The sequence below is a fragment of the Aythya ferina genome (assembly GCF_964211825.1).
Source record: "Aythya ferina genome assembly, chromosome: 13".
NCBI classification, from domain to species: domain Eukaryota; kingdom Metazoa; phylum Chordata; class Aves; order Anseriformes; family Anatidae; genus Aythya; species Aythya ferina.
Window position 1 is genome coordinate 923,903 of NC_140311.1, and position 19,835 is coordinate 943,737.

The following is a 19,835-nucleotide window of genomic DNA, read 5'->3' on the forward strand; positions in this document are numbered from 1 at the left end:
GAGGCCCCTCACATCAGCATTTTGTGTCCAGCCACCTGGATGCAACACAGAGCAGGGCACTCGTGACATGAGTTGGATGGCCTCAGCCTGCATGTCACAGGTCCTGGTCCGTGCCTTGGGCTGGGCATGGCCATGGGGCTGGGCCCGGGTACCCTGTACCCTGCAGACTCTGCTGTGGCTTACGGAGAAACGGAGAGGCGAAGGGATCGTCAGCAGATGAGGCTGAGACAGGGGGACCCTTGCCAGCTTTGCCACCTCCCTCGCAGGGTGCCCCACTGGAGTGTTCATCTATCACGATGCTGCTGGGAGAAGCCAGGCTCCCGGGACCTGAGGACACGTTTTTCTTCCGTGTGTGTACCTCTGCTTTGCCAAAGAGAACCGAGAAGGCTCTGCCCTCCTGGTGTGGGACCCGGCAGCCACGGTGAACTGAGAAGCATCTGCTCTCCCCACGGCCATGCATAAAAGAGATTTGCAAAGTTAGCGCAGTTTTTAAGCCGATTCATCAGCAGAGTTGCAGGTGTCAAAGTGGGTTAGCAGAAGAAAATCTCAAGAAAATAAGCAGATGGGTGATGAGCAGCCAGCAAACCAAAATCACCGGAGTGTTTTGTCTTGCTTTGCTGGAGCAGCTGATGTGCTGGCGGAGCACTGCAGGCACTGGGAGACAAATCCTGCTCCCTTTGCCATGAGCAGGGGGGCTTCGGCCCCCAGAAGGCACGTTCCTAGGGAGCTTCCCCCCATAAGGTGGGGACGTGTCACCACGCATGGTCCCAGCGGCAGCACACGGTGCCTTGGCGAGAGCATAACTGCGCTGAAGAGCCCGCTGGCTCCCGGTTTAAAGCATGTGAGGGAATTCAGAAGTGCTTTTTGAGGGTTTAAAGGAAAAAAAGACAAAGAGCGAAAACAGGAGGTGGATGTAAGAGCTGGGGTGTTTCTATAGCAGCAGCAGCACCCAGTGATCAGTGCCAGGAGCAGGTGGGACAGCATCCACGTCACTCAGCACAGCGTGATGACAGTGCTGTCGGCAGACAGATAAGCGGCTCCTGGCACGATTGATGTCCCGCTGCCTTCCCCACGAGGCTGGCGGCGATGAGGGGAGGAACAAAGCAGCCGTGCGAGGGGCCTGAAGGAGACGGCAGCGGGGACATCCCTCCAACGGGGGCACTTCCCACCCCAGGGCCTCTTCTGGTGCAAAAGGCAGCATCTCCCACGGGGTAACGCTGGTCCTGGCACCTCTGTTTTGTGGGTAGACAGAGACACAGAGGGGCTGGGGACTTGTAGAGGTTGGCAGGAGGCGCACAGGGCCATGCAGCACCATCAGTACCATGTTTCCCCAGGTCTTTGGGTGCAGCTGTGGTGCCTGTCCGTGAAGGAGAGACCCTCACCGCATCCCGCGTGGTCCTGCTCCCATTCTGCAGTGGGCAAGAAGGGGAAAACGAGGCAGGGCCCTGTGCTCCCCACCAGAGCTGATGTCCCTCTGCCACCGCAGTGCAAGTGGGGTGCAAAAGGAGCTGCCAGGGACAGGAGGAGAGGGGGCGAGGGCAGAGCAGCGAGGGCAGAGCAGCGAGGGCAGACCTTCCTGCACCCACTGCTTGCAGCAGAAAACGTCCTGAGGACAGGAACCGAGAGAACTGGTGGAGAGTCAAGAGAGCAGCTGAGAAAACACATTAATGCACCGTAAAGAATGTCTTTGCTTCCCAATGATCTTTTTTTATTACTATTATTTATTCATTTATATGCTGCTGCTTTGCCTTTTTTTTTTCCCTTCTCTTTGAAAAGGCCTCTCGGTGCCTCATACCACCCTCTCCACCCCTGGAGACTGCATTTCAATGGCCTGATCTTTAGGCAAGGAGCGGAGCGCTGGCGGGGAGGCGGCTGCGGGAGGACCATCAGCATGCCCGACACACGCCGCGACTCAGCCAGCAGTGCAACGCCCCGGCCAGAGCACCGAATCCGGCCGCAGCCCCTCCACCGTCCAAATATTTAGATTCTAAAAAGGCCAGGGTAGAAACACCAAGAAAAATAAATATTTTACAAACACAGTAACCGAAAACCTAAACAGGAACCCGCTGCTTCTCTCTGCCCAGTGCATGCTACTGAATCAGAGCGAGCTCCGCATATATTTCACAGCTGTGGCACTGACACTTTATTTCCTTACAAAGGAATGCTATGCGGCTGCAGCATAACATCAGGCAACTTTTATGTAGTTTGGGGAATGAAGCAAACTTATCTCGAGATGCTGGGCAGCTCGGGGCGGGTAACGTCACGGGGCTCCCCGCGGCGCTGCCTGGGGTGGCTCGGGCGCTGTGCCGAGGCTGAGCACAGCATCCTCTACCTCCTCCTTCTCATCCTTCTCCTTTTTCTCCTCCTCCTCCTCACACCCTGGGGAGTTTTGTCAGCATTTTGGGCCTGAATCAACGGGGAGCTGCGGTGGTGCCCAGGGCAGGTGCTGGTGGGGTGGGCACGGAGCCCAGAGCAGCAGGACCATGGGGTCCTGAGCTGGGCAGGGGCACCCTGTGAGGTGCTGGGAGCTGCTTCGTGCCCTGCTGCTGTGCAGGGAGCCCAGGGCCCTGCAAGCCCCTCTGCTCCCCATGCCCTACCCAAGGGCTGGTGATGGGTGACTGCTCCCGCAGGAGGTAGGGCTGTGCTTGCTCTGCCAGCAAAGCAAACCCTGTCCCTGCAGGGCCCCTGAGTCAATCCCCAATTTCTGGCACTGCCCAACTGCCCCAGCGATGGCCATCCCCCTCTCTCCCGGCCTCTTTTGCTCAGCAGATTTTCTGGCTCCCATCTGCAGTCTCCGCAGACCAAAGAGCTTGTCTTTTTGACTTGTTATTTAGGAGTCCCCCATGAGCATGGCAGATACCTCCCAGAAGCACACGTTCCCGTCTGGGAGAGGAGGAGGAGGGCAGACGGTTCCAGAACGAGAAGGAACGAGGCGTTTCAGCCCGTGCTGCTGCCGCTTGCTGGGGTCACTTGGGGACCTTCAGAGCACAACCCTCAGGCTTGGTCCCGCTCCTCCTCTCGCTGATGACAGATAGGGCATGCCTCTGCGCTTCCTTGCTGCTCGCCACATTCCCCGAGAGCCTCAATGCGGGTGGGACGTGGCCCTGCTCGGGGTGGAGGCTGAGCTCTTCTCCGTGCTGGTGCTCGGGGAGGGCTGGGTGCCCCAGGCGCTGGAGCAGCTTGGTGTTCTCTGCCAGCCCAGCTGGGTGGCCCCGAGGACCACAGGCATTTCCCCGCGTCCTGCCCAAGCCGTGCCCAGAAAGCGCAGCCCCTGAAGACGCAATGTCCCAAACCACAGCGCTCCTCGACACCCTTCGCTGCCCTGCGTCTGTACCAAAGCACAGCGGAGGAGCCGGGCGATGCTTCCTATAGCAGACCATGCCCTCTGGGCAGACCCTGCTTGCAGACCCCCGCTGGGGCTCTTTGGTGGCTTGCAAAGAGTGACCGGCACTGCACAGCTCTCCCTCATCACCCCAAATCGATCCCTTTGCAGAGTGGCAGAGCAGGGAAGGAGCACGAGGTGCTTCCTTGGCCTCTCTGCCCCAATGATGGGATGGAACCAACCCTTGGGTGCTTTCCCTGCCCTCCTGCAGCGTGCCAAGAGCTGGGCAAATGCCTACCACGTGCTGCCCGCTCCCTTGCGTTGTCCTCAGGGGAGCCGACGTGTGCAGCAGAGCGCTTTGTTTTGGTAGCTGTGCCTTCTTCTTGTTGTTATTTTTAATCTGCATATTGTTGGGGATTTGCGTCAGAGGCAGCAGGTTGGAGAAAGGCACCTGGCTCTGCGCGGAACGTGCCAGGGCTGGGAATGGCCCCAGCTCCCGGGCTGTGGGTGCCGCCAGCAGCACCTGGCACTGCCCAGCCCTCGCCCCATCACCCACAGCATCCAGCCCCAAAATCGGGGTGTAAACTCCAAGGCAGAGCAGAGCCTGCAGCCCGAGGGTTGACACCAAAGGGATGGGCAAAGGCAGGTCCCAGACACAGGGAGCCCGAGGCAAGCTGCGTGCATCCATCCCACGAGGCACAGCCCGGCTTTGGTGATGGAGAATGGAGACAAAGCCCAGTGAGGTGGGCGAAGCTGCCCTTCCGGGGACACGGGAGGAATGGCAGAGCCCAAGGAAAGCCACAAAGCCGTGGCTCCAACGTGGCCCCCCTCACCTCAGCCTTGCCGTTCTCCTCCTGCTCCCCTGGGCACCCCGGTGTCTGCTCTCCTCCTCCCCACCTGCGGGAGATCCCCGTCCTCCCTGCCCTGCTCGGCACTCGGTAACCTTTCTGTGCAGCGTGCATGCCTCAAGGAATTAAAAAAAGACACACCAGGATCTCACTGAAAGCAACCAACTGTTCCCCTCGCATGTAAATGTTGCTGCTCTTTTGATTTTAAATGGCTTTAATGCTGAGTTCATCTGCTAATTCCCCTCCTGCCCCTTGTGTATTGTATATTAGGAGAAATGTTGTTCTGTATCATGAGCAGTTTATTTTATCGAGTTTAAGAGAAAATCCCATACTGAGATGCTGCAGATAAATATTCATTGTCACATCTGTTTTGGTTTAAGATTGTTGCCTAAAATGTTAAAAATACAAACATATTTGGCGGGGGAGAGACTGGGGCGGGAGGGTTGGTGTGGGCTGCTGGAGTCTGGGCCTTTAGTGCAGCTCATCAGGCGTTTTATCGCCGGCACGGAGAGGAATGGCAATGAGGGGGAATCTCACTCAGGGGAAGGAGAGGAGCAGCAGCCAGACGAGCCCCCGACAGCGCCGTGCTCGGTGTGGTGCCCGCGCGCCGACCTGCCAGGCGCGGGGCCGCCCGTGGGGCGCACAGCACCCTGCTGCCACGGCACCGCCGGGGCTCCGTGGCTCCTCAGGGCCAGGCAGCGAGGAGCAGAGGAACAAAGGCAGGGCAGGAGGCTGGCCCAGCCTGCAGGGTGCCGTGCCACGGGCTGGGTGGATGTGGTGGGGGCTGGAGGTTGGGCGCCAGTCCAGCTCCCAGTGGCCGAATGAGGTCCCCCGGCCGTGGTGGGGTGGTCTCTGTGTGGAAATGGTCCAGGCCCATCCAGGATAAGGGATGATGGGCACCCATGAACCCATCCAGAAGGGATGTCAGCGGCTTGGCAGGGTTCTGCTGCCTCCGAGAAGGGGTCTGTCCAGGTCAGGCTGGGACACACAGGGATGGGCACTGGGGGACAGCAGGAGGGATGCTTGGCTCGGTGGAGTCTGTGCTGTCCCTGCAGCAGCAATGATCAGGGCCTTTTCCTCCCCAGGGCTGCCAGTCCATTACTTCTACCCAGCAGTGAAATTTTATTTTAAATTTAAATAAAATAAAATAAACTAGCTTGACCTTTTTTTTTTTTTTTTTTCTTCTAAAGCTTTTGCAGCTCCACTGAATGCAGCCGGTGGATATGGGAAGGCATAATAATAAGGATAACGCTTTCCACTTACTGAGCACTTTATATTCTCCAAGCACTGTACAAACATTAACTAATTAAACAGAGCAAAGAAGCAGCCCTATGCTCTGTCCTAATGCTGGGAAATGGAAACAAGGAAACTCTGAACCAATATGTCAATAACATCAAAGTCCCATTGTCCTGGCCTTGGCTTTGTTGCAAAGGAATCCGAAATTGTCTCAGAGTTTCCAGCATGGCTTCAGGCTCTTCACACTTGGGAAACAAGTGTGAAAAAAATGTTTCGGAGTCAGAAGACAAGCCCTGATCAAAGTTGGCAGAAGTGGCCAACGAGACCCCGGGACTGCAGCCGCTGCCTTTGATGCCGCCTCATGTGGGAGCCATCCCGGCGGCCCTCGCACACCAGCCAGAGAGCCCGTCCCGAGGGCTGGCATCTTCCTCAGGGCCCTCTCATCTGCATCGGGGGGATGTTTCCTATTAAGGATTCACACTCTGGTTGAGTTACATTCCTAATTGTGGAGACTTTAACGGCCCTAATAGGAAACACACCCGCAGCGGAGTCCCTGTGAGTCATTCTCCCACCGGAGCTGTCCTCGGGCCGGCTGCCACATGGCAGGGACACGCGGCGCATGCTGCCTCCCCGCCCCGGGGGACACAGGACCCCGCTTCAGCCTCTCCCCATGCTCAGCGAGGGCCCTGGTGGGATGGGGCCTCCAGGAGAAGCTCTCCATCCCTTGGCCATCCCTTTCCCCAGAGCCACAAACTCAGCTCCAGAGACAGGAGGGGGCATGGAGAGAAGGACATGAATGCGCAATGGACGTGTTCCCCAGACCTTGGTTTGGGGCTTTCTCTCCCATGCAGGGCTTGGGGAAGGGAGCAACCCCGAGGCAGGGCAGTCCCCATCCTTCCCCTGCCTCTCCCCGCCGGGCAGCCGCCTGCTTGTTTAGCAAAGCGAGGCGACCTTCTGGTGACGCCCCGTTGTGCCGGCGCTCAGGTGTCCCATCCGTCATCGTGACAGCCCGCGCGGCTCCGGGAAAAGGTCACCTGGGCTGTACCAGCCTTCCCCTTTCACATTTATGCTCATGCCAAATTAGTTCTTTGTCATAAAACCAGATGACCCCCATTGCAGTGGTCTGATGTTTCCTGAATAAGCCTGGTTTAAGATGCCTCCTTTCCTCCTTGCATCACTCCCTCTGTTATTGAGAGGCACCAAAGAGAAAGCGTCAGTCCGTGCATTTTAAGGAGAAATTCCTTAATTCTGGGGATGTTCTCGCTGAATCTCGATGCATTTTTCTGTGTCTGCTTGACAGCAATACCTGGTGATGTCAGATGAGCCTCTGGGGCCCTCAGCTCTCATTACCAGCCTGTCTAATTAAGGAGAGATGCTGTTGCTGACTGCTTTTGGTGAGCGACAGTGGGAGAGCAACAAATGCCAATCTCCATCACGCGGCAGGAAGGTCTGTGCTTCTGGGTCCCTGCCGGGCCGGGGTCTCCAGGCAGCCCCAGCCCGTGCTCACAGCCACGTGGAGCCTTATCTTATCCGAGCAGCCTTGCTCCAATCACTAATAATTAGCAAGAGGCCAGATGAAAATTAAGGCAGAATGAATCATCATCGGCCCCATGGGCCCCCCATCCCTCTCCCCCAGATGGAGATGGGGAGATGAGGTCCTCGAGGCCCACGAGGAGCTGCTGGCCCCCAGCTCCCCTCCTCACCGCGCTCCCAGCCCAGCCTTTCCCAGGGCGCTTCTCCCAGGTTGGGAATGTTTGGCTCGGGGTTGTGGCACGGGTGAGGAGGGAACTCTTGTTTTTATTCTTCTACAGTGGGAATGTTTTTCCTCCTGTTATTCATCAAATTCTGCTGGAATTTAATACTCACCAGCTCTAAATAGCCTATTGCACTAACAGTGATTGATGGTTTCCAACGAGTCCATAAATGCTGCCCCTCCTCATCCCTGCACTTTCTCTCCCTTCTCTCCCTATCGCTCCATCTCTCCTCTCCTCCCTTTCTCTCTCCCCCTCTCCGGAGCTAGAGAAAAGCCAATCATGCTGTTGTTATGTGGATTGATTTGTTTTCTGTTTCTGCTGTGTTTTTGGATAGGAAGACATCAGGGATTTTTGAAAGAGCAGTGAAATGCCATGGCCAATGAAGCCTGACTAGAAATTCCTCAGGTTATTATCTCTTAGATTAGGGAAATCTTGGTGAATTTCTGCACAAAAAGACTTCAGGAGAAGAAAATGGCAAAGCGCTGCCTGCAAGCAGAGCTGCTGGCCCAGCCTTGGAGGACCCACGGTGATGGGGGCATGGAGCAGCCGCAAACAAGGCACCAGCAAGGGCTGGGTGCCTGCAGCTGCTCGGTTAACAACAGCAATGGCTCAGCTCTCGCCTGGGTGAGCAAGGCTCTGCTTCCATGGCACCAATCCCTGACTTTTGGGGTTAGGGAGCTCAGCTCCCCTCCGAGCAGCAGTTGGGCTGAAATGCTGCCGGCTGCCTCCCCACTGTCCCTGGGACTCCGAGAGTGCTGGCTGTTTACCGAACCTTCCCACAGGACACAATAAGTCATCTTTATACCCTTTCCCTCTGTTTGGAGCTGGCTGTCCCCAGCAAAGCTTGCTTCTACCTGCTGGGGGCTGCCCTGCCCCTGGTAAGCCTGGGGAACTGAGAAGCCTGCTCTGTCCTGTTCAAATTAAAGCTACCTGAGATAAAATCTGGGGAGCTCTTAGAGGGAAACAACTTAAAGAGATGTAAAATGGTAACTTGATTTACTCATTTGTTACCGAGTGTTTGATTCCTCCCTGAACTGCCACCCAGCCAGCTGGGTTATGTGTCAAAGGGAAAAAAAATCCAATACAGACAGATCCCTTATCAGATTCCCTGCATTAAAAGGATTTGGGGAATGCTAATGCAGAGGCAGGCGGTGGGAGAGGGGGCTGGCTGGCCGCAGGTCACAAAGCACAAAGCACCGCTCCCCCGGGACCTGCTGGCAGGGCTTGCTCACCAGGCTGGTGCTGGACGACGGCAGATTGAGGGCAGGCTCCCAGCCTCCACGGAGGAGAGCATTTCACAGAAATCCTGTCCCACCATCGGCTCAGAAGACCCAGCCTGAGGGAGGGCTTTTGGCACCGCTCCCCAAACTTTCCCAACCCCAGGTGGAAGGAGCCAGGACCATCAGGATGGGGATGGGGATTCAGCACCATGTCCCTTACTCGAGTTCACCGCAGCAAAAATACCCCAGGGATTAGGTCCTGAGTCACACTAATGACTGGGAGAATTGTTTTGTGAATTAACAAATGCAATTTGTTTGCCAAACAAACGCAATCCAAAAAGGGCAAGGTTAGGACAGCAGGAAACATACTTCGCTCATTCATTTTGACAACTGCAGTTTTGTTTCAATTACTGATGTGCATCCTCTGTAATGTCCTCATGAGCATGCTCTAGTCACCCTTGCCAAAACGATGAAGTCTTGGTAATAGGAGACCTTGAGTGTGATGGCTCAGCTATTAAACCTGTGCTGAGATGCGGAGCGAGCCGTTTTGGTGTGTCCAAATGATGAAGGGCAGATTAGTAAGGCCCTGCTGTATTATACTGTGAATATATTTAGCTACTCAATGTGATATAGATTAAGAGCAGCGGGGAGCCTGGCAGTTACACTTCAGAGGGCTGGGAGGGAACATTTCCATTTAGCTGAGTTGACATTAGCTTTGCACGCACCTGTTTTGTGCACCCCATAGGGGGGCCGCATCCCCCCGTCCCTGGGGCTGTGCCCCCTTTTGGTCCCCGGGCAGGGTGCTTCCAGGGTGCTCCCATTTGGGCTGCTGCAAAGCTGCTTGTGCGTGAGTCAGACTGACGCAGGGATGGCTTGAAGGGCTTTAGGGGCTCTTTAGGGAAATTCACTGTCCCTGCTGTGCCGTGCATCTCCCTTTCCCTCCCCTCCAGCCGGTCCCTGCTGCTGGGCTGGGACAGCTCTCATCCAGCCCAGCTGGAGCCAGCCCTGGGGATGAGCTCATGTTATAGGGCGTGCTGCCCTTTTGCTGCCCCTGCTCTCAGCTCCGTTCCTCTCCTGCGATCCCCAAAGCACCACCTTTCCCCTCGGGACAGCCCGTGCCCACCCCTGCCCGCAGCGAGTGAGAGCATCAGTGATGTCCCCGGGTTGTGCACGCGTGCCCCGTTTATAGGTGACACGGGAGGGAAAGAGGGGGCGTCATGCTCAGCCGGGCAGCAGTCCTCCTCCGCCGTCTCACTTGGATTGCTGGCTCATAAAGCTGCAGCACAGCCTCGAGCTGCTCCATTAAGGGACAAATGTGGCTTTCCCTCTTCTTGGAGGAAAGGTCTGGAGGCCAGGACTCCTGCTCCCTGCTGAAATAGAGGCTGTTCCTTCTCCCTCTGCTTGGCTCCAGCAAGTGCTGGGCGGCCCAGTCCCAGGGCAGGCTGGAAGTGGTCGGAGCAGGGACAAAGAGAGAGGGCAGACCACCATGGGACATCCTGCAGGTCAGGGAGCACCACTGGTCCTGCAGCAGAAGGGTTGTGGGAGCCCCTTTCTGCTTCCTAAAACCTTGGGCAAATGCTTGGGTTTTCAGCCAGCGGCACCAGCTTAGATCATATATGTGCTATTTTCCTATTGCTACCCTGGGTGAGAATCCCATTTACACCCATTTGTGACAGATTTCCCCAGAAGTCCAGGTTGCCGATCCCACAACTGGAGCACCCTGGAGCACTCCCTTCCTGCCCACAAGACCCCTTCCGAGCTCCACATCCTCTCGGGATAATCCCTTACTGCTTAGGCTGGAAATTCCTGAGAGCTGGAGAACTTGCCTTATTAGTTGCAGGCACATGGCCATTCTAAGGACTGTATGATTTTAATAACCGTCCCAGCGCTCAGGCATGTGGCTTTAACAGCCCTCAGCAGCCCATCTTTCCACAGGGGTAATAGGAAGCTTTGGAGACATTGACAAAAACAAGCTTGCACTCAGCAAAATGAAAAAAAAAAAAAGGAAAAAAAATAAAAAGGAAAAGAAAAGAAAGAAAAAACAAACCAAAATAAAAATCCCCCTTCAAAACCTGTTTCAAGTCAATGAAAATGTTTTGTTCAATTGTAAAACAAACAGTCCATTTGGTTTCGCAAGCATTCTTTTTTTTTTTTTTTTTCCTGAAACTTCCTAAGTGGGTTTGAATTAAACATGGGCAAATTTTGACTGAAAACATCATTTTAGAGCAAAACAAAAAAGATCCAATAAGCTTCACTGCAAAACCATTGTAACAAGATGTTTCAACCTCTGTGATTTTTATTTATTTATTTATTTTTTGATACAATACGATCTGTCATTTAATGACTCATCTTGGTTGACCTGAAACTGCACTTTTTGTCAAACAATCTGCTTGTCAGGAAAGTTTCACCCGGTGTTACCAGGCACTTCCTCGCCTGCTGGCTGTGCCCGCTGCCGAGGCCGCCTTCGCCCGGCTTGCTGGTACGCGCAGCGATGTTGTGCCTGGGGGTGCAGCGCCATGTCAGGCACACAGAAAAGCCAGAATTTCTGGTTTCCATAAAGGAATATGGAGAATATTATCCAGTGAGATTTGAAACTTTGGTGGGAAAGTTGCCAGCGTGCAGCCTTTTCAAAGAAACTCCTGTATCTCATATTGCTGAAAACTGGGAAGTCCTGTGGGCTTAGGGAAGGGGAGCCCTGGGGGGCGCGGGGGTGTTTGTGATGGACAAGGGGATAGGGGCAGAGCAGGGGAAAACCTTCTGAAGGGTTTCTTTTCTATGAGAATAAGTCATAATTAATGCTATCGAGTGGCAGAAAGGCAGCTCCGGGTAACGTGAGAGGGGTCTTATCTCTCCCCATCACGTGGCCGTCTGTGCTCCTGCCCCAGGTGTGAGCAGGACGCGTAGGAAGCGTGGGGAGTGGGATGGCATCGAGGGGCTCGGCCCCTTTGCATCAGGGCTGGCTCCAGACACCCAGCGAGGCAGGGCTGAGCACCAGGAGGAAGGCAGGTGCTGGGGGACCCTCAGGGACCCATGCCTGGGCACCCCAGGGCTGTGCTCCCTGGCAGGGTGCTCGCTGGTGCCCGGGTGAGTGATGCCACCAGCAGCTGTGAAGGCGCCCGTGGCTCTCCGTGCCTTCATTTGTGCCTCAGCCGCCTTCTGGGGCTGGGCTGGCCGTGGCAGCCGGTTACCACGTCTCTGAGGCATGAGCTCATAGTGTTACTTAGACAATTTGTTAAATGGAAGCTGATTAGAGGTTTCCCTGCCTGGGTCCCGGGAACCATATGTCATTGTTTCTTTACACTTTTTGGCCATGCTCGCTTTCTTTTTCTCTCCTCCGGCAGTCGGATCACAAAGCCACACGATGCCACTTCGCTCGAAGGCTTTGATGAGTCCTCCCTGGCTGCGGCTTGTCCCGGTGTCAGCCCCAGCACAGCGGGGCCACGGGGCTGCGGCACCGCCTGGACCCCAGCCAGCGGGGCAGGAGGCAGCGGGCGCCGTCAGACACAGCTCCGGGGACACTCTTTGGCTGCGTAGCTTTAAAATGAATAAATAAATAAATAAATAAATAAATAAATATTAAAGTTCCTAGAATTAGTGGACTGGAAAATATTCATCGAAATGTCTGTGTGGTGGAAAGCCCCTATGATCATAATTACCTTTTTCTGTAAGGATCCTTGCATAGCTGAAATTGTTTCGTTTCTGAACAGCAACGATAAAAAACCACTTTAGGTTTTATTTCCCTACTTTGCCTTCCCTTGGGAAAAAAGTAGGAGAGAGAGATTCCACGCATGCACATAGGCAGACGCATTCACACGCACACAAAAGCCATAACAAAACTCGAACAAACAAAAGCCTCAAAACTTGTTTGCTTTATTTTTGGGGGATGAAAAAAATGTGAACTTCTCAGAGAGAAGAAAATGTGACTCGCTTGTTTTGTCTTTGTGGCTTGCCCTGTTTTCATGGAATTTTCTTTCCAGTTTGCAGCCATCGCTAGTTCTTAAATTTCTCCTATTAAGGCTAACGCTAACAGCTGCCCTAAGCCACTGCCCCCTGAAGGAAGCACCGAGCAGGACGGAGGTGCCTAGCAGCAGGCAGCAGGTCTGCTCACCTCTCCATGGCACAAACAGCCACCGGGACACCCCAAAATCCCCTCTCCTCTGCTGTTCCCAACCCCACAGCATCCCCAGTGCTCTCTGCCTGGCTCCACAGCTCTTTGCTCCCAGGAGGATTGGGTTGTCACATTCCTGTCCCCTATTTTGTGCAAGAAGAGGGTTTTCTGAGTGCTGACTGCCCCCTGTCTCACTTGGGGGATTTTCCTCCTCTCCCCCTTTCCCCCCACATCTCAAGGGCTTCCCTGACCCATTGTTAGGATGAGTCCCTCAGCCTGGCCTGCATCTCGCCCCCTCTGATCTTTCCCCAGCACAAAGCACATCATCAAAAGCAAAAAAAGCTTAAAGACCAAACCAAAATAAATATCTGTATAAGGTGTGATGGATGGTCCCTCCTCTGAAATTCATCTTCGGGAGAGACAGAAACTCGCCAGCAGCCCAAGTAGGGGGACCAGACGGGGGGTGGGGGGGCACTCCCTGGTGTGCACTGTGTGCCAAAGCAACGTGTGGTGCTGGCTGCCCCCCTGCCCATGCAGCTGCCCTGCCCCACGCCCCTGGCCCATGCCAGTTGCTCTCACTCCTCTTCCATCCATGGTATCCATGGGAAATGAGCTGGCAATGCAAACCGTGGTTAAAAAGTCCCCAGCGATCGCTGTTCCCGAGCCCTCTCTCTGCCGTACACCTCTCCTGTCAGAGCACGGGGGCCCCCGAGGCCAGAGCTGACTTTATTTTCCTGTCTCACGCAGCAACAAACAGACTGTGGATGCGCGGCGAATACCAAACGGCACGCAGATAAGGCAGCTGTCTGGGGGAGTCACGGCACGAGGCTCCGAAAGAGGGAAAGGGCAGCGGTGGGGAGAGGATGTAGAAGCTGGAGATGTCTGAATTGGATGAGCTTGACACATTTCCGAGGGGCTGCGACCCAGGCAGCGCATCCCATGGCACATGTCCTTCCTGCACGGAGCTGGGGCTGCGCTGTGCGGGCAGGCGGACCTGTTGGGGTTTGCACACCACAGAAAGCAGGAGCTAAAGGAGGGTTTGGTGCTCTGTGTGTAGGGCAAGGGAGGGAGGCCAAGTGCAGAGAGAGAGCCCAGGGAGAGCTGCATGGAGAGGAGGAGGAGGAGCAGGGGGAGGAAGGCCATCGGGACGGTTCAGCAGATGTGCTCACCTGCTGGGACTGTCTGTGGGCAGCACCTCGGTGTGACTGCTGAGGAAGCTCAGCTCTGCACGGGCAAGCTGCTCATCTCGGGGCTTTTTGGTCCATGCCTGTCAGCCAGGAGGACCGTGCCGGGGACATGAAGCCAGGAGGGAGAAATTGGTGTCGGGCGTGCGGGGCTCACCCTGGGGAAGGACGCGGCCGATGCACGCTGGGGTGGTGGAGCCAGGAGAGCAAGAAGTGTAACGCCACTGACCTTCAGCTAGCTTAAAGGGAGTCAGCAAAAAAAAGGGAGGGGAATGATTTAGAAAGGTAGAGGAATGTGTAATTAGAAAGATGGGACTGAGGGAAGGAAAACAGATGATAAATTTCAGGGAAATAATCCAACAGAGAGAGGCAGAGGAGTGAGAAGCTGTCATCTGCGGGAAGGGATGAGACCGTCTTCCTATGGCACTGAGAAATGATTTTGAGATGCAAACACTGCAAACACATATGGTAAAGGTGCAGCCCCTGCTGCTGGTTCCCTTGGGGAGCCCATTTCTGCCCGTCTCTGCCTCCTCAGGTTGGACAAGGCAGCGTGCCCTCACCTTCAGGCGGCTCGGACAAACCCTGCCTGGGCAGGGAGGTGGCAGAAAACATCCCCAGTGCTTCTGAGCCCTCCTCAAGCTCCCTATCCTCTTTTGATGAGAATCCCACACTAGTTTTGTGCCACGTCTTCATGGTTGTTTTCATTTATAGGCGATACAAATGTCCATCTTTGAAGTGTGCCCGTTTTATTTTCCTGCGCGTTGCTCCCTTACTTTATTGTATGCATTTATTTTTGTGTGTGGATCTGTGCTCTGGCCAGGCTGCCACTGGCCCACGGATCATAAGGCAAGCAGATCAAGTCTGCTTTGTTTTTGAAGCTGCTTCTGCACATATACTCAGTCATTTTTTCCCCAGTTGTAGGGTTCTGCACAAAGAGACCACAAAATCATTGCTGGTACTTAGCAGAGAAAGTCCCCTTAGAAACCTCAGCCAAGAAACCATAAAACACGGCAGCAGCACGGGGAAGGGGGGGCTTGTCCCAGGTTATGTCATTTGGGATGGGGAAAGTCAACTTCTCCACCACGTTACGTGGGCTCGTCCCTGCACCCCAGCCTGGGCACCACGGGCTGCAGATTTCAGCACAGCCAGTTTTGGGTTGTGAAGTGCCTCATTCCTTCCTGGGGGGGCAGAAATCCAACCTGCTCTGGCTTGCTGAGATCCACCAGGCATTGGGGCCCGGCCCAGCCTTCGGAGGGTGTTGGGCATCCTTCATCGGTGGGAGCAGCAGTAAATCTCAGCTGGTTCTCTCCAGGTTTACACAGCCTGGACTCTGAGCGTGTGGTTTGGCAGCCGGCGGCGGGTCATGAGAGGAGCGCTGCTGGGGCAGTCTGATCCCACCGCAGCTCCACGGGCACCTTTACAAGAATCCCGGCCTGGCCTCTTTCCTGACAGCTGCAGCAGGGAGAAGGATGCTCGGAAATGCTTTATGGCCTCGGCTGCTCCAGGTGAAGTCCAGAGCCTAATAGGATTAAAACGAGCTGAGGAAAGTGAGATCACATCGGCCTGATGCTTCTTGTGATGGCTCTGGTGTAAGCGGGGTAACCCCACTGCACACGCTGGGATTCCTGTGCTACAGGGCTGGGGCAAAGCACGTCAGAGCTTGGCAGGAATCACAGGCAGAGGAGGCTGATTAGGTCACTCATCTCATCCCCTTACCAATTGGGCAGGAAATTATTTAACTGCTTTATTTATTTGTTTAGGAATGTACCTCAGCAGCAAAATCCCCCTGCAGCCAGCTCTGTGGGCTGCTGAGCATCTCGCAGAGCAATGGGTGGAAGTCCAGCTCCTCGCTCCTAAACAAAGGCCTCAAAAAGCATCTCAGGGCTGCCCTCGGGCTCGGGGCTGTGGGTGCAGGGCCTGTAGGTCAGATCCTGCCCCATGCCCCCCGCTGGCAGCCCCGGCTCACCCCATCCGTCCAGCAGCTGGCCAGGGATGTGAGCAATCAGACAGCTGGGGAGATTTATGGGGCCCATAACAGAAGCTCTCTGGAGAGAGCCCAGGAACTGCTCGAGATCAGGCTGAGCTCCTGCATCTGCTGGAGATGTGGGACCGGCCCCGGGGCTGGAGGCTGTGCAGGGGGAACGGGTCACCAGCAGCCTGCTTTCGCTTTGGAACGATGATGAAAACCAATTTCCAACTGTCTTTTTTTTTTTTTTTTTGTCTGAACAGAATTCTTGCTTTTCTGACAGCCCTGGCTGATGCTGGTGGAGCGCAAAGGCAGGCGTGTGGAAAGGGGACTCCCTTCCAGCAGCACTGGGTGCTGGGGCTGTGCCTCCCCCCTCGCCCTCCTGCTCCCCCAGCCGGGATGGCACAGGGTGACGGGGTCTGTGCCCCCCGCAGGAGATGGGGGCACCCCAGCACTGCTGGAAGCAAGCCCCTGGCACAGGAGCCCTGGTGAAGGGCCACAGTTGCGCTCCCATCGCCAGATGCCAACGCAGATGAGACAGCCTCGTTACAGAGGAGCGATGGGGGTTTCCTTTCTCCTCCACCCGCCCACCCCCCCGCTCCTCTCCGTGATCATTCTTGTTATTCGCTTCCCCTCTTCTCTTCTCCTTTCAGTGCAGACGGTTTCAATGGGCAAATCCAAACGAAAGGCTTGCAAAGAGGATGCTCATAAAATATTTATGGAGAACTGCGGTGAACACAAGTAGGATAATGAGGGTCTGTGGGATATGGGATGTGTCCAAACCAGCACAGTGAAGACCTCGTAAGAGGCAGAGGCAGGCGGTGGAAGCCATCAGTGAGTCCTGTAGGCTCTTTACTCATTTCCTTCGCGCACAGTGGCTGTGCTGCCACACACTGCTGCTGGCTGGCGTCTCCTCATCACCCAGCACCACACCGCCCCTCACTGGCATCCCCCTCCCAGCTGTGCCATGGGGTCTGTGCTGGCTGTGCCCACCCCAAAGCCATTGTGTTACCATCACCATGAGCCTTGGAGAAGGCCACAGTGTGGTCTGAAGTGCAGCAGGGAGCTCTCCCAGTGCCGGGACATTTCCCCATGCTCCAGCCCCACAGCCACCCCGTGTGCTCCACACAGCTGTGCAATGTCAGGCGTGGCAGAGGGATGGGCAGGGATTTGCCTCAGCACTGTTCTTTTATAAACTGCAAGGGGATGTGTCTGAACAGAGGCTTGCCTCCCTCACATCCGCCATGGTCCTGCCGTGAGGTTTCCCCGTGTAAAATCCCATATGCTCAGCTTTAAAGCACACAAAAGCCCAAGCGCTGCCAATGCCAAGAAGGGGCTCAGCAGCTCCACGCGAGCTCCAGCGACGTGCAAGCTTATCCCATCCTGCGAGCAGAACCAATAAACACCGAGTGGCCTACCTAAAGCCGGGGAAGGAACGCCGTTAAATCTCTGTCTTACAGCAGCTTAGCTAACTCCTTCTCGAGTTACTCAGGCAGCGGGTGTCCCACGTCTCCCACGGCTGGGATGCTGCTGACCTTCGGGCAGTCTCTCCGGGGTCTGACCCGTCTCCATCCCATACAGAGGGTCTGCCACGATCTGCTCGCGAGCCCCTCTGCCTGGAGGTGAAGAAGCCCTGGCTTACGCACCCCATGCTCAGACAGCCCCACAGAGGACCTTGAACTTCTGTTGGAGCTTTTACCCCCCTGGGAGCCATACTGCTGGCAGATGTTTGCTGTGATACAGGACACGACAGCTTTTATGAGTTCTCAGCTGGAACACAATATTTTAGGGTCTGTAGGTTAAAGTGGAGAAGCGCAGCTTGCATGCATGCCTGTGCCGGCAGCACAAGGCACCCCCAGCCTCGTTGCACCCCAAGCTCCGTGGCTGGGCTGTTTTCCCCAGTCCTGTCCCCTAGGACCAGCCCCATATCCCTGTGGGGACACCTCCTGCATGGCCAGGGACTTCTCAGCCCGTGGGAGCAGCACCCTGCCTCCCTGCCTCTTGCTGCTACCACAGCACCTGCAAGGCTCATGAGAGGGGTTTTCCATCTGACCAGCAAAATAGCTCCCAGAGGGAAAGGGTGGGCACCCGGAGGGCGTTTCACCCATTCCTAATGGTAATCTGTGCTCTGGGCAGGCAGTGGAGGGATGGAGGGCACTGCTGCAACCCAGCTTTCCCCAGCTCCCTGCCTTGTGCTTGGGAGGAATCCCCATCTCTATCACAACGTGGATCTCTGGGAAAAGCAAAAGCAACATGATGGGATGGGGACAGGGAAGCTGCTTCCTCAAGGCTGCTGCACGGGCAGTCTCTCATGGTTTAAGAGCCAGGACAGAAGCTTGGCAAGTGCTGGCTCTGCTGGTGCATGCACCTGCCCTGCACGGGGTCCCGCTTTGCCCTCTCTCCTCCACTGCCAACACCCTACAGGCACCAAAGTTCAGGTCCCTCAGAAGGGGGAGGTGTGCTCCAGACATGAAAGGTATTTCTGGGCATCTGGGGAAGCAGTGATTAATCTCAATTACATGCTCGAACGCTGAATAATCTGGGGCAGCAGATTGAGTTACGTTGCCCTCTTTCTGTGGCTATGGGAGGGAGGGTTCCAGCCTGAGGAGATGTTTGAAAGATGTTTTGACTACTGAAGTGCCAAACTTAACCCCGGTGTAACTGGGTTTGTGGTGAAACGTGCGGGTTGGCTTCTGCTTCCTGTGCCCTCTGGGCAGCCTGACATTTATCACTGACCATGCACAACAGATCTCACCCCAGCATGTTCTCCCCAAGGCCGTTTCCTCTCTCAGAAAAAATAAAAATAAAGGCCGGGGAGGCTGATGCTGGCAGATCCCATAAGTAACACCACAGCTGGGTGGGACGGAACTGCCCCAGGCAGCCACCAGCTCCTGTGCTCTTGCCAGTGTCCCCAGTGCCACCTGTGAACTGGGGGCATCGAACCTCTGCATGCCCTGCTACGGGGTCAGGGCAGGTCTGTCCCAGCACAAGCTGTAACCTAACCAGGATCCCAGCCTCAGTCCCCAGGGGAAAGCAGTGGCTGTGGAGGGTGGTGATGAGTGCGGTGTGTGAGCCCGGACAGACAGACTGATGGGTTCAATCCAGAGAGCTGCTCCGACCCCTCGCATTATTTAACAGCGTCTTTTTCCCCAGACTAGAAAGCTGTTACTGATACACTGCGGGGACCAATAATAACCTAATCTCAATTATTGATGGACTAAACATGTCATTCCTGTCATTCAATCGGGAACCTCGCAGGGATCGGCTGCAGTGAGGGCTCCTGGCAGGGAGATGAATGAAGGCAACCCCAAACCCCCCAATAACATGGAAGAGAGCCACAGCCCCTTCATAAAAGAACATTTCTTTTACGAACAGCACATCCTCACAATTAACACTTCGCAGAAGTAATTCTAACACCACCAGTATCTACCAGAGTCTGTTCCTTCTTACCACAAAGCAAGGTAAGAATTCACAGTAAGGCACCTTTTTCATACAGCCTGTTGTTCAATCTTAACAAATACTTAAAAGTATTCTTCAAAGTCAGCCTTACCTGCATGCACTTGAGCTTCTGAGTTTTTTTTCCATTATTATTACTATTTTTTTTTTTAGGGCTGGGAAGGCAGCTTAGAATCCATGTAAGTAACTTCACTGCAAACAGACAAGGTGAAGGCAGTACTCAAACTCCCCAACATGAAACAACTGTAGAACCCAGGAACGCTTACCTGCTAGCTTCTGAACTTGAGTCACCGCCAAACTACTTCCCAGTGAAGTAGTGTCACCAGGGTTTTACTGCACTGAGAAGGCACCACCAGCATAGCTATCTCATGGAGCCTCTAAAACTCTTTCACAGAGATGGTGGAAAACATGGAGAAAAAGCAGCCTACTGGGGAAACACTGAGTCCATTTCACCATGACAGCAGAAAAGCACCCTAGGTAACCTGAGCCTCAAACTCTCCTGGAGACACAATTCCTCCTGTAAGTCCTCATGCTTCCTATATAGCAAAGGTCAAATGATCCCCACCTGGCAGATTTCACTTAATAAGGGTGGAGCCAAGGGACCTTGTGGAATAGGCTCATCTACCTGGCTTCAATGTTTTAAGGTCAATTGTTCCTTATCGCTAAGAGAAATAACCTGACAAGGGGCTTAGTGGTTAGAGTTGACCTAATGAATTAACTACAAAGGGTGCACACGGGTCA

The 19,835-nt window shown here is 54.9% G+C and overlaps 1 long non-coding RNA gene across 2 annotated transcripts; it reads right to left on the bottom strand.

The window, feature by feature from the left end:
* Positions 1-16,031: 16,031 nt before the first annotated feature.
* LOC311443938 lies at positions 16,032-19,605 on the bottom strand. 2 transcript variants are annotated; one of them, XR_014697572.1, is made up of 3 exons: positions 19,361-19,605; positions 17,057-17,254; positions 16,032-16,364 (listed from the first exon to the last, which is right to left on the bottom strand). It is a non-coding gene; the product is annotated as an uncharacterized lncRNA (long non-coding RNA). The 2 variants fall into 2 exon arrangements; XR_014697573.1 differs by having other exon boundaries at positions 16,032-17,254.
* Positions 19,606-19,835: the final 230 nt, after the last annotated feature.